General features: G+C 44.5%; 1 long non-coding RNA gene across 1 annotated transcript in view; it reads right to left on the bottom strand.

Moving 5' to 3' along the window:
* LOC119566980 overlaps nt 1–4,118 on the bottom strand; it is a 29,131-nt gene extending 25,013 nt beyond the window's left edge. The window contains exons 1-3 of the long non-coding RNA XR_006292760.1: nt 3,312–4,118; nt 570–683; nt 100–421 (exon numbers count right to left, since the gene is read on the bottom strand). This is a non-coding gene — a long non-coding RNA (uncharacterized LOC119566980). The remainder of the gene's footprint in view (nt 1–99; nt 422–569; nt 684–3,311) is intronic.
* Nucleotides 4,119–14,212: the final 10,094 nt, after the last annotated feature.

The raw sequence follows: 14,212 nt of genomic DNA, 5'->3' as shown, positions 1-14,212 counted from the left end.
AGTCTCCTACCCCTGCCGCGTACATAGCAACCCCTGGGATCACCTAATCACAGACATAGAGACATAGCAAAGTGCAGGAAAAGATCAAAAAGGGGCTACCTTGGCAACTATAGTAGATTAGGAGCCAGCTGCTGGGCTGGGGGCGGCCGCTGCCTGCCTGCCTGCCGCGGGTACTCTCCTCGACTACGCGTATTCTTAAGCAATAACAACGTAATCCGTATTATCCACCCAAGAATACCCGTCACCGAAGAGAGTCAGAAATCTGCCGAGGCTGTTGCTGCTGCTGCTGATGTTGCTGGAACTGCTGCACCGGGGCAATAAATCCATAACTATATTTCCCCTACAGAGGAAGGAGAAGGAGAATCCACAGAGTTGCCGAGTGATCCCGTCCCATTATCCAGTGGTTGCTGTACTTCCAGTCCTGGAAAGGCAAAAGGGAGAAGCGAGCTTTTAATACACACGCCTGCATCCCCTCTGCTGTACTGCTGCCTTAGTGGAGCAGCAGGCTCTGGTAGACAAGGTGAGAAGGAATTAAATAAGCAAACAAACAAAAGTAAGGTTAAATTTACCTGCTGATTCCCTGATTTCTTCCTCTGTGCTTGCCTGGCATCCTATTCCCATCTGTGTGCTCCATCAGTTCTCTCTGGGTGCTTGGAATAGATGTCACTTACAGCAACAGATCCCTGTGAAGTAGATGCACAGTTAAGCAAACAAATTTTACAAATCTGTTTGCTTAGGTGGCTTTGAGGGAACTCAGATAAAGAAGCAGCTGCCTGAGAGAATTTCATCTGTGCATTTGGAAATTCATCTTACAAGTCCTGACTTACACTCCCCCACTGCATCATCCAACAAACAAACAAACTAGCTAACTAAATAAAGCATTAGATCTCTCTACGATTAGGCACTTCGTTTCAGGCCTGTCTGATGAGCTAACATCTAAGGCGAAAAATACTTCGCAGTATGAAATCATTAAACTTCCTTTCACCCATGTGTCTGGAAAGAGGAGAATATCTGGCACCCATTGAATCGACAAGCTGGTTCCGTTTGAATGGGTCAGGCATCGTTTTGTAGTATCCTAACTTGTGATAACACTGTCGCCGTTCTAACATACACTTCCCATGCATTACTGTGCAACTGGCGAGAACACCTCCATAGTGACACATTGTCACCTCTACATTCCTGCAAACATTTTCAAAGGAGAGTCGCAAAAAGGTTATTCCCAAATTGTGCCTGAGATTCTGACGGTCAGAGACAGTACTTCTGTTAATGTTCTCTTATCAGCATGGCTCTTTCCAGGGGGTGGGGGCTTTGTTTCATGACCCTGCTGCGGATACTGTGATAATAAAGGTTTGTAGTTCACCTACTAAATAGAAAGGATATCTGAAACGTCATTGCACAATATACTTTGCATTTCAATTAGGAAGTTCCCGATTTTGTTTCACCCAAGCTGTTAATATTAAGAGCAGCGTCCTTCTAGAAAAGGAGTGGGGCTCTGAAACCTGGCAATACAGTTAGATTCTGCAAATTGTGTGGGTACTATACACTTCTTCAATCAGGAGTAATTATGCAGCATGCATGGCTCTTACTATCCAGTGTGTTCTGTAACTGACCAGCTTGTTGATCCGATTGCAATTGAAATTAATATAAAATATTTCCAATTATTTCAGATTCCTTCTTTAACATCACTTCTTGGCTTTCCTGACATATGCTTCCTACAAACACATGCAAGAGGCTAGTATTTTTTGTGTGTGGATTGTTACACAGACCGTTTCCTGAATGAATGAATGAATAAATGAATAAATAAATAAATAAAAATGAACATGGCTTTGGTAGCTACATGAAAACACAATTTCCATTCACTCGTCTATATTTTAATCTCATTTCGGTGGACTTTCTAATATACCTTGAACACAGGAGGCTCTGAGGTTGCATTTTAAATGGCAGATAGAAAATAAATAATAAATTATCATTTTCTCTACTGTAACGTTTAAGGCTGCCTGACAGATTGTTCCGGCAGTCGAGCTAAAATAACTGATGCAGCGGGTTTCCTTCAGCTTGAACAAAAGCCGTTTGAGAAAGTCAAATGCACCAGTTCATGAAGAAAACATTGCATAGAGTTAAAGCTGGACCAATACTCTTTGAAATTCGAATAAAGACACAACTCCACAATAAAGACCCTCGAATAAAGACCCTCGCCTCCACGAATGCATCAATAAATAGACGTCCAAACTTTTTTCGAATATAATTCTTGCACAAGAGAAGACCTGTACAATGCGAATAATGTTATAGTTTCCTTTATCAGATTGCTCCCCTCTCTTTCCGATGCCTTAGCACCCCTCCGCACGAATACCGATCTTTCCTAAACTTGATCATGCAGTCCCCCGGTTTAACACTCCAAAGCAGTGATTGCCTTGCTCTGCGCGTCCCGTCCCCCCCCCCTCCGCCCCTCCCCGCTATACAGCACCTACCAAAATGGTTGAATGCATTCAGCACCCGGAGCGAGTGGACAGTTCAGTCCTTGGAGGCGCCCGGCAGCGCCAGCAACGCAAGTGAAAGCTCTGAGCACTAAGCAAAGCTTGTGGCTGCTTCACCGGGGCAGCCTGACTTACGAGAACACCATTTCCTACGAGACCGCTGCCTCTGGGTGCCTATTCAATCCAAACCTCCTTAAACTGTCGGATCTCCCCCCACCCTACCCGTACCTCCCCCCCCCCAGCCAGTACACACACACATACCCACTCGACACACCAGGAATAAAAATCCCTGCCTTCGCTGGCGTTTTGCTGATCAATTTACACCTTTGCCTCTGCAGACTGTGGATGCCCTTAGCGAAGCTCGCGTCGCTATTAAGTACCTTTGTTCCTGGATTCCTGAAAGCCATGTTTACTCCAACCTCCCTCCCCGCTTCCCCGCCGTAATAACGGGAGGTGTCGGAGCCCTCCAGCCAATGCCCCTTGAAGGCACCGCTTCAAATATCATTGCGATTGCTGGGGGGGGGGGGGGGGGGGGGGGGGGGGAGATTTAACAATTAAGCAATCGGGAATAGAGCTTTAAACCGAGCTAGAGAGCTGCCCGGTTTTGCCAAACAGAGCGAAATTCGAGGGAGGGGTGATATCAATCAATAGGGAGACGCGATGTCTCTCTGTCCGGAATATTATTGGGAATTAGGGCGTCCGCAGGCAGCGGGGAGAGGGAGAAAGGAAAGGTTTCTCCTGGTTAAATATGCTGCCTCCGTTAAAAATCTCTGAGATTTCGCTCCTCGCCACATACCCAAGTAACTGCCACAAATCCAGCTCGATTGAGACGCTTACCCTTTAAATCCAGGTTTCAAGCAGAACTCCAACTGTGTGTAAAACCAGGGAGTCATCTGATATGTGGCGGGGAATAGGCTCTGGGCAGCAGAACGCGGCTTTCTCTCCTGGTGCCGGATTCCTGTGCCCTGGGAACGAAGCCCGGCGCCTCTGGCTGGCCGTGCCCAGTTGCCTTCACCCATCGGCGGCGGCTGGTGCTTTCCGAGTCCCCGGCGATCGCCGTTCAGACGATGTGGGCTTCCAGAAAAGGAGTCGGAGGGAGAAGAGGAAAAAAATCGCCTAATGCAATCAAATCGATCTGATCTACACCATCTGTCGCCTGCCACTACATACAAACGTTAAAATAGGAAAACGGGAGACACTGACAGCTCAAGAAGGTTGGTCTGCAGAGTTCATTTTTAGCAGAGCATAATTGGCTACGGGCAGCATACAGTTACCAAAGCTGCTGTTAACCATCCAGTAGTGGATCCCAAACATGCTAATGGTGGATTAATTGAGGAAGACCTGACGTGCAAGCTTCATAGTCTCTTATTCATGACTTCCCAATGGGAAAGGACCAATGCCGTGTGGGACTATGGTAACATACAGTCAAAAAACTGCTAAGAAAATGGCTCTGTGTTCATAGCACCTCTCTCTGATAACAAACATATGTCGACCAGAGCCGTTTAGCAGGATGGGGGAAATGAAATTTTCTTGACCAGGGTTAGCAATTCCCATCGCTTGCACTTAAAGAAAAGTAAAATACAGCCTGTAAGTCTAAAAGGCTTTAACATGTTTGTCTCAGGATTCTCATCTAGAAAGGCAGAACACTCCTGTTCAACTGGGGGGATAAAAAAAAATTACTTCTTCTTACTGTGATCAAAGTACATCCGTAGCAAGTATCTAAAATGCAGCGATGCTAATTTCATCAGAATTGACGCAAGGTCGTTTTAATGCCAGGAACCCTTTTGACTTTTTCCTATGGGAAAGGCTTTTGGGCAAGACATTTCCGATCCTTGAAATTTGACATAATCTTAGTTAAATATGATTTTTGAGGGAGGGCGGAGAGATGGTGTGTGTGAATGTGTTCAGATCTGCAGACACTCTTGCTGCCAAAACTCCGATTTGCTTGCAGTTTCTAGTCTTTCTAGACTATTTTTTAAAAATATATAGATAGAGCGAGATGCAAAGAATATACACCCCATCGTTATTTTCTGTTCTTGTCTCTAATAAATACATCACTAACAATAAAAAATGTTCCCACTGCACAGGAAAAAACAGATGTTTTAAAATTATTTTAAACATAAAGCAAATACAATTTGGGATGCATTTCTCTGAGGAAGAATTTAGAGGGGAAAAATAAAAAATAATGCAAATAAGATGATTGCTGTTCACATGCTTAGTGCTGAAAGGAAAGCTTAGACAATGGCCACATGTGCCCAGACTTGTTAGCACTGAATACGACACTTAGTGATTTTATCCTCACTGTATAGAGTCTACACGTTTCTCCTGTCATCGCTGGATCATCAGGAAGCTCTGGTTCATTTCCACCTTTACCATATAATCAGCAGATAATAAATAAATATGTAAATAAATAATCATCCGAATGTCTGAATGTAAATGTTCCAGTAAGCAATTAGTGTTTAGGGTAATTCTGGAGTTAACTGCATGTGTCTTCTGGAAGTTTGTGTTAATCTCTTTAGAATAAACCTAACAGTTATGAATTAGATTAGCCTTGAAAATGTAGCCTAAAGACAAATCAAACAATTTACCCTATCTTTTGTTTCAGTATACATTAATTAAGCACTACTGCCTAGCTACACAGCATTCTTGGGTCAGAGCCACAGATCCGAGCCTAAAATGCCTTTATTATCATTTGCGTCCAACTATTGCCCTCTGCAGGTCATGCTCCAAGACCTAGGCAAAGCTATTGCACATCCGAGAGAAACGTATGGCAATCACGTTATTTTAGACTTTGTCCCCATATTTAAAGAGTCAACTTTTCGTATTACATTTGTTTCCATTTGGACTTTTATAGCTTGTAAATCAGGGAACCCATGTTTTAGAAGCAGGTGCTCTTTGTGGATTGCGTTAGATGATATATATATATAATATGTGTGCCTTCAATCTTATGGCCTCCTTTCACTTCTGGCCAGGGAACCAGAAAAAGTCAAGGTGCCAGTTTTGAACCTTGTTTTCTTAGTATAGGCCAAGAAAGCTCTCTGGGCAAATTCCCACTGGTGCTTTCTTCTCTGGGTATCTCAGGAAAATGTGGACATGACACACAAACAGTGTGAGATTCTTCCTCGCTCCAAGGAGCTCTTCCGACTTTCCGAGTGTAACTGGAAACTTTCTCCCTATTAAAACTAATGTTTGTCAGACTCACTCCCAGAGAATTCGCTTGGCAAACCAAGCAAGTCATTAAATTAGCCGTTCTGACTGTAGACTGGACAGCTTAGAGCTGCCTATAGAGAAACAACAGAGCTCGCCTCCCAGCCACCCAAAGAAGAACGTTCATTGCCTCTTGATAAGAGGTCATTTCATATTTCTGTAGGAAAATTTCTATAATTTTTGATTATCTGTCAGGTATGATTTCCGCAGTGACAATTCGCTGTACTTCAGACCTGTATTCTCTATCACAACAGAGCACCCAATCAATAGCATGCAAAATATCCTGCCAGAGTCATAGGAAATGCTAAAGCAGTCTAATTATTAATTGCGAGGCTAAAGATAATTTGATAGCCTCTCTCCTCTACAAAGATCAGTGGTACGATAACAAGCCTTTCCCCCCTTTGTTGTCCTGTTTGAACAAGGGCTATCATAAAATTCTGTAATAACAAATAACAATATTGACACAGTGTTAATTTTTTTTTTAAAAAATTACCACTGCCTCCATAAACTGAGTGACAACGTTCATTGAGAAGAGGAGCATAATGACGTCACCAAAGCGCAGCAGGCCACTTGCTGGAAAGAGTCCAACTGTGCCCCTCAACCCTAAAAACAAATTGCATCTTATTGTCTTTCATATTCCGATCTCTTTAGAAGCATCGACTTATATGTCACAAAGGAGCTGGGAAATTATGCTATGATTACAATAATATAATCGTGGCCAATTCGCAGACCGTCCAGGGGGAGAATTCCACCACGTTAGAGAGTTTTTAATGTTACCTTGCCTCTTGTTTTGGAGAAATCTTTATTTACCCTACACAGGAAAGAAGATGTCTCTTATTGCTTCCTATCTTAAGTACTGGAAAGATGCATAGCTACTGGGCGGACCGCTCTTCCTCTGACTTTAATTAAATGCAAATATTATTCCCGCCATACAATCCGCGCTCTCTGATGTAAAGATCTGGTGAAGTTCGTTCCTATGTTCGCACAGGCAATTTTCCCCTAGCCTCCTAGCAATTTAAGTCTAATGAACTCCAAGCAAATGCTCGCACATGCTGCTTCCTTCTCATTTGGTATTTTTACAAGAAGAGCAGAATATGTAAGGGGAATAAAATGCTGCCTTGTTAGGAACTTTCGATAGTCACCAAGTTCAACAGCCCTTTGGCCAGCGGAGCAGTACATTGCAGTTTTGCCTCCGTGTCCATTTGGTAACGTTTAACATTCAAAATGGATCATTTTGTTTAATGAACTTTCTGCCCTGACGGGTGTTTTTCTGTGTGCGCCCGCGCGCTTTAATCAGCAGCTTTTCAGCTCAGAGTTCTATTTTCAAACGCAAGGGAAAGAAGCTGCTGTAGGAAAATGCACCATCTCCACAGATGTTTCAGACAAACCGGCGGAGAGACGCTCATTAAAGCGCTATAAATGCCTTCGTTTGTGCTGCTGAGAGAAGTTGTGTGGCACAATACCAGCTAATGATCTTAAAACGGGGAGCGCTTCCCGAGAGGGGATATCGCCCTAGTGCATCTCCCGAGGAAGGCCACGTGTTCCGAGATGCAAACTGTGCACGGCCCATTAGCCCGGCGGTCCCCAGAGCGGGGGAAAGACCACCAAGCTCTGTGACACCCTCCCCCCCCGCTCAAGTACCCTTCAGATCCAGGACTGAGAGACAGATCAGAGTGATGGAGGGTGCAGGAACTGGCTCATTGAGATGCAGCTCACTGAGCAGATAAAGGGCAATGCTTAAGACCGATCATATATTCCGTTGGAACAGGCCGCCCGGGCGGCGCTAAGGGGCCCCGGCATCTCCCAGAGGAGGGAAATGTGCGCGTGGAGGAAATGTGTGTGGGGAAAACCGAGCGCTGCTGGCGGCAGCAGCAAAGTGCAAGTCCAGGAGCAGCGCTGCCTCGCTGTGCCCCACCATTGTGTGGCTGCCTCTGCAGCTCCACTTCGCGCACCCCCCCACCCCCCCGCAACGCGCACGTCCTTGCACACACCCCAGCGGTGCGCGCGTTGCAAATGGCCCTCCCGTGCAGAGGACTCCGCCTTGCCTTCAGGGGCACCTGCCACGACCAGGCTGCCAGCCTCGGAGCCGAGCAGGGATTATTAGCAGGGCGCCAGAGCAAAGCTTTGGTAAGGAGGAGGGAAAGTGGCAGCGGCACGCACGGGGCAGCCTGCCCTGCAGAGCTGAGTCCTGCGCGCCAGGCTCCGATCCCGCCTGGCGATGACGCCGGCTCACTGTGGATCGTTAGCGCTTACACTTGGCCTCCCTCCCTCCCCCTCCGCCCCTCCCCAGCCTGGTCGCCTCCAAAGCCGGAACGCGTTAGGCAGAGCGAAGGAGCCCCCTGCTGGCCGGACTGGGGGAAGCGCAGAGACGAACCTTCCAATGCCGAGCAGGTGTGCGGGACCCGGGGCTCCCCCGCTCTCCCCCCACCCACCGAATAGAGCAGGGGCTGGGGGGTGCAGACTCGAAACCAGTCTTTCCCCTCTGCTTTGTGCGGAGCTGGGCTGGGCGAGTCTGCTCTGGCGGTCGAATCGATGGCCCACCGCCACCAGCATGATGCTCCTGTTCCTGGAAGCACTAATCATGGCAATGGGGGAAAGTTTACCGGGCTGACTGGGATACATTTCGTACTCGCTGCCCTAGATGGAGGGAGGCTGGATTGCGGCTACTGCTTGGTCCTAATAGATTCCCCCTTTCCCCACGCCCCATATTCGAGTCCTCCCCACATACAAGCTATCCGTGGGCTGGAGTTTAATCCAGCCATCTGGAAGCTGCCCAAGGTCTCCAGGAGAAGCCTAAAGGGGCTATTATACCGCAGCAAACCAGCTCAGTGTCTCTGGGAAGCAGAGTGCTACAAACTGGGTTGCGTTTGACTTGCTTCGAACGGCCGGCTGCATTCATTGTTCAGCAAAGGTTCTTAGAAGCCCCGTTCCTTACTTTTCACTCAAACCTTGCCATGTGGTTATGCATTAATGTGCGTTTATGTCTATTGCCTGTGGTTGTTTACTGAAAGAGACTCTCTCTTATGCACAGAGCAACGAGAATGCAGAGAGAACGCGGATCAGCCCCACACCTGGTTCAAAGAGGCAGACCCAACAACAGTGACCAGTTGTAGTTGAGTACCAGGCCAGGGGCCTATGAGATCAATCCTATACATTACGGCTCCTGCCACTGGGATATGCACACATTTCACTGCCTTTTGGAACAGAAACAAAAATACGATCTAGATTTATTATAAAACAGCAACAGCCAAAGAAATAATCGTCATATTGAGGAGATCCAGTGAAAACAAAGCTTTGCAGAAGGACGTGATGTCTGTAAGCCACGTATGCCACATACGTCATTGGAGCAAGGGTCTTCCTCGGTGGGAGTGGCTGGCCTGTCTGCTGGCATCCAGAAGCTCTGCCCAGTGTCTTTTCTCTTTGGTGAATTAAAGACATACGAACCCTGACAAAAGGCTGAAATGATGTCAGCAGTTTTAGCTGAAAGCAGGTGCAGGGATGGCTAAAATACACTGCCTCAGCAGAACCTCTCTGATGCCTCCTGGCCTCCCATCAACAGCAGTCACTTCTCTGCCGGGTCTTGGTCATAAAGGATTCCAGAATCAAGCCTAGTTTGGCAAGTTTAATCTTGACTCATACCTTGCCACGTGGTAGCAGTGAATGATAACCTGAAAAAAAATGTCAAAACAGGGATCCTTGCGTGTCAAAACATATATGATATAATATATGAAATATTAATTGATGAAAGGTTTTGACTGTCTAATTATCCTTCCAATATCTTTACCCATATTGCCAAATTCACAGGGATGTCTAAGCTTGGTCATGTTCAGTGTGTAACTTATAAAACCTCAGTTCAGATCTTCACTCTGAAAAAAAACTTTCAAAAACATCATGAATTGTGCTTTCTTTTCAGCTAGGGTTGACTGAGGCATAAGGTCACATAGGCAAAGGGCCACAGTTTTCCCAGCTTTGAGTCCTTTGCAATCAGCTGGATACATAGGCCTGTAATGTTTGCGATTTGTAACTTCGCAAAATATGGAGGAGGATCTTGTGTTTAAGGCATTGGACTGGAACCCAAGAAGAGCTCTAGGTTTGAATCCCACCTCTGTCAAGTCATAGAATCTCTCTTTTCCTCCTTTCCCCATATTCCAAATATGGATAATAATACTCCTTCTTCTTCCTTGCATGTTCATATTATATGCTTTCAGGCTAAAGAATGTCTTCTATTAAGTATAGATATAGCACCCAGAACAAAGAAGCACCAAACTCATTTGTGATTTTTAGGCACTATAGTTAAGATATAACAGCTAGTCATATAAAAATCTGTTAAGGTGATGTCAGTAAACACAGTTGGAACTGAAATTCCACCCTTCACTCACCTTGGTGTGCTGAGGATTTGAGGTTCAAGCAGTATGTAAAAAAAATGTTCTGAGGTCATTTTCATAGAAACATATAATCTCTGCAGTCATTGGTAGAATCAAATATATTTAAGGAAAAAGTTTAGGTCTTACCTCTGATTTTCCAGCTTTTGGTTGGTTGAAGCCAGCTTCTATGCTGAGTTATTTTGCATATATTAAAAAAAATCACTTTCACTCTGAGATTTTCTTTGCCAAGTTTCATTCCAAATGACAGTCTTTTGACCAACTAATACATTACTGTAATGAGACTAAAAAGGGAAATGCTGACAGATCCTTAGCTACAGCCAGTACCGGTAGGTGCTATTATTCTAATAAATGCTATCATTGTCTTTTGCCATACAAGTTTGAGGGTTTGAGAATAAAAGCAGAAATAGAGAGCACAGAATGGAGTTGAGGCAAAGCAACAATATTTATGGGAGTAATTATCACAGAGAAAAACTGGAAAAATATGAGTACAGCAAATTGTAACTCTCTCAGATATATTTTTATAAGAAATAGCTCAGCTGAGACTGACCCTAAATGAACACTGGACTGGGAGTGTCAGACACCGATTCTCAGGAGGCTGATATAAGCAGATTCTTTGAGCAGATCAGGCTCCAGCTCTAGCATATTAGATATCTGGGTGTTCAACATCCTACCCTTTCTTGTTGGCAGCTTTCTGAAGTGGCACTAACAAAATGAGAGTGTGTCTACTCTCCCATCGGAAAATGTCGAAAATGACCATGGGGCTAAGGTGTTACCCCTAAAGCTGCTGTGTTAGAAAAAAATCATCCCTCAGAGAAGAGGTGGTTCACTTTCCAAAATTAGAGAGACACTTATCAGTTGTGGACAGACAGGCCACTGAACAGCCTCTAAATGACACTCAGACAGTATAGCATTACCATGTAAATAGGGTAATGTGACCTCCCAATTTGATATGACACAACAATGAAAATACATTTGTTGCTTTTTTCTGCCAATCCATTTGTTACAACTGCTCCCCTCCAGGCCCCTTGGTCTTCTTGACCCTTATTTGCTTCCTGGCCTCTTGATGGCTGTGGTCCATTTGGTCACTTTGCCTCACATGTGGCACGCCACCTTAGGGAATGTTCCTATAATCAGCACAGATTCATAGAGTCATGCTTTGTGTGAGATCAGGCAGAAAGATGAGCTCTCTGATCAGACCCTGGTGTCTACTAGAAAAATATACTGCACCCTAAAGAACTGCATGTGGCTCTACTGCAAAACTGAATATTACAAGTTGAGTGTGAGTGCCTTAAATTATATGAAAGGGAGTTGCTATCCTCTGGAATTGCTTAGAAGGAGATAACCTGCCTAGGGAAAGCAATGGGATGAAAATCCTCTCTCTCAAAAAAGGATGAATTGTTTCAAGGAGCCTAGGCAACATCAAACCCCACCGTTAGGTATACAGGAGGTAAGAACATGCTTTGGGCAGACAGTTGTGAGTAAGCTCGAGAACTAAGCCTGCTGCAGGCTCTCTGCACTAAGGTGAATGTTACCCCTTATGAGTAAATTAAGTTTTATTAAATAATTTTTCAGCATCGGTATCCATGATCTATTATCTTACATGCTTTGTGCAGCTAATATTTTACAACTGACATTCATTTGTCTATAGAACCTATAGCCCATATTGTTTGGAAACAAATGAATCACCAACTAAAGTAATGAATTATTATTGTTTTTTAAATGTGCCCTCCTTTGGATGGATTAGATGCATCCAAGAAATTCTGCAGGCAGCTTGAGAACTCTGTAGGTGTTGTTGCTGCTCTAAATCTGTCTGTGAGAAGAATTATAAATGGTATTTACCTTTTAATTAAACAAAGCATCTTGCAAATTAAACACATGCTCTTGCACATCAAAATTTAGTTAGCATCTCTTTTTATTGTGCATCCTATGGCACCCTAGCAGTATACTGAATCTACAGCCAATACATTGTTAGTTCCCCCCTCCTCTGCACTTTGTGCACTATATATTAGATTTGTTCACATCCAAGGAAGACATTCTGTAATTTACCTTTAATAATTAAGCAGCTCTCTTGCTTACTGTTCTTTTCTGCTTAAAATGTGGAAGTATATTTGTGTGCCCTAGAAGGGCAAAGAAGCAGTTTTGGACATTATCTGACATGTGTCTTATTATCTTACGTAGGAAATTTGACAGTGAATGATAGAACACCTTAGAGGTTTTTAAGAGAATGATAAAGGCAGTGAGGTTTCGCATGAATGTAGAGCTAGTTCCTAATAGCTACATACATTTTTACATGCATCATAGTAATTTGACATTTATAATTCACTGTAATACTGAGTCTCTGTCATTTTCTTACTGTCAAGATCTCCACATTTGAAAATAAATGTCCTTTCTAATTACTATATGTATTTGAACTCCAGCATTCAGTTCTCTCCCCCCCTTCCTTATAAGGTAGTCATCATACATTTTGTCTGGTCCACATGAACTGTGCCTTTGGTGAAATGTATGTAATTCAAGCATATCTGTCCAAATCATGTTCTTATCTCTTCTCTTCCTTAGCTGTGAATCTACTTATTTAAACTCCATCCATAAATTCTATTTGAAAATACAGGGAAACAAATCAATTCATGACAGAATGAAACTAAAACAATTAAGAAACTATCCCAGTTGCAATATCAGACAGAAAGCAACTTTTATCAAGAAACAATAACACTGTGTACATAGAATCATAGAATATCAGGGTTGGAAGGGACCTCAGGAGGGCATCTAGTCCAACCCCCTGCTCAAAGCAGGACTGATCCCCAACTAAATCATCCCAGCCAGGGCTTTGTCAAGGAAACTTCTAAGGAAGGAGATTTCACCACCTCCCTATGTAACGCATTCCAGTGTTTCTCCACCCTCCTAGTGAAAAAGATTTTCCTAGTCTCCAACCTAAGCCTCCCCCACTGCAACTTGAGACCATTACTCCTAGTTCTATCATCTGCTACCACTGAGAACAGTCTAGATCCATCCTCTTTGGAACCCCCTTTCAGGTAGTTGAAAGCAGCTATCAAATTCCCCCTCATTCTTCTCTTCTGCAGACTAAACAATCCCAGTTCCCTCAGCCTCTCCTCATAAGTCATGTGTTCCAGTCCCGTAATCGTTGTTGCCCTCTGCTGGACGTTTTCCATTTTTTTCACATCCTTCTTGTAGTGTGGGGCTCAAAACTGGACACAGTACTCCAGATGAGGCCTCACCAATGTCAAATAGAGGGGAACGATCACGTCTCTCGATCTGTTGGCAATGCCCCTACTTATACAGCCCAAAATGTCTTTGGCCTTCTTGGCAACAAGGGCCCACTGTTGACTCATATCCAGCTTCTCGTTCACTGTAACCCCTAGGTCCTTTTCTGCAGAACTGCTGCCTAGCCATTCGGTCCCTAGTCTGCAGCGGTGCATGGGATTCTTCCGTCCTAAGTGCAGCCTCTGCACTTGTCCTTGTTGAACCTCATCAGATTTCTTTTGGCCCAATCCTTTAATTTGTCTAGGTCCCTCTGTATCCTATCCCTACCCTCCAGCGTATCTACCACTCCTCCCAGTTTAGTGTCATCTGCAAACTTGCTGAGGGTGCAATCCACGCCATCCTCCAGATCATTAATGAACATATTGAACAAAACTGGCCCCAGGACCGACCCTTGGGGCTCTCCGCTTGATACCGGACATGGATACCGGACAACTAGACATGGAGCCATTGATCACTACCCGTTGAGCCCGACGATCTAGCCAGCTTTCTATCCACCTTATAGTCCATTCATCCAGCCCATACTTCTTTAACTTGCTGGCAAGAATACTGTGGGAGACCGTGTCAAAAGCTTTGCTAAAGTCAAGGAATAACACGTCCACTGCTTTCCCCTCATCCGCAGAGCCAGTTATCTTGTCATAGAAGGCAATTAGATTAGTCAGGCATGACTTGCCCTTGGTGAATCCATGCTGACTGTTCCTGATCACTTTCCTCTCCTCTAAGTGCTTCAGAATTGATTCCTTGAGGACCTGCTCCATGACTTTTCCAGGGACTGAGGTGAGGCTGACTGGCCTGTAGTTCCCCGGATCCTCCTTCTTCCCTTTTTTAAAGACGGGCACTACATTAGCCTTTTTCCAGTCATTCAGAACC

This window comes from Chelonia mydas, chromosome 8 (assembly GCF_015237465.2).
Source record: "Chelonia mydas isolate rCheMyd1 chromosome 8, rCheMyd1.pri.v2, whole genome shotgun sequence".
NCBI classification, from domain to species: domain Eukaryota; kingdom Metazoa; phylum Chordata; order Testudines; family Cheloniidae; genus Chelonia; species Chelonia mydas.
Note: the sequence above shows the minus strand (reverse complement) of the source record. Positions and strands in the feature narration are given on the sequence as shown.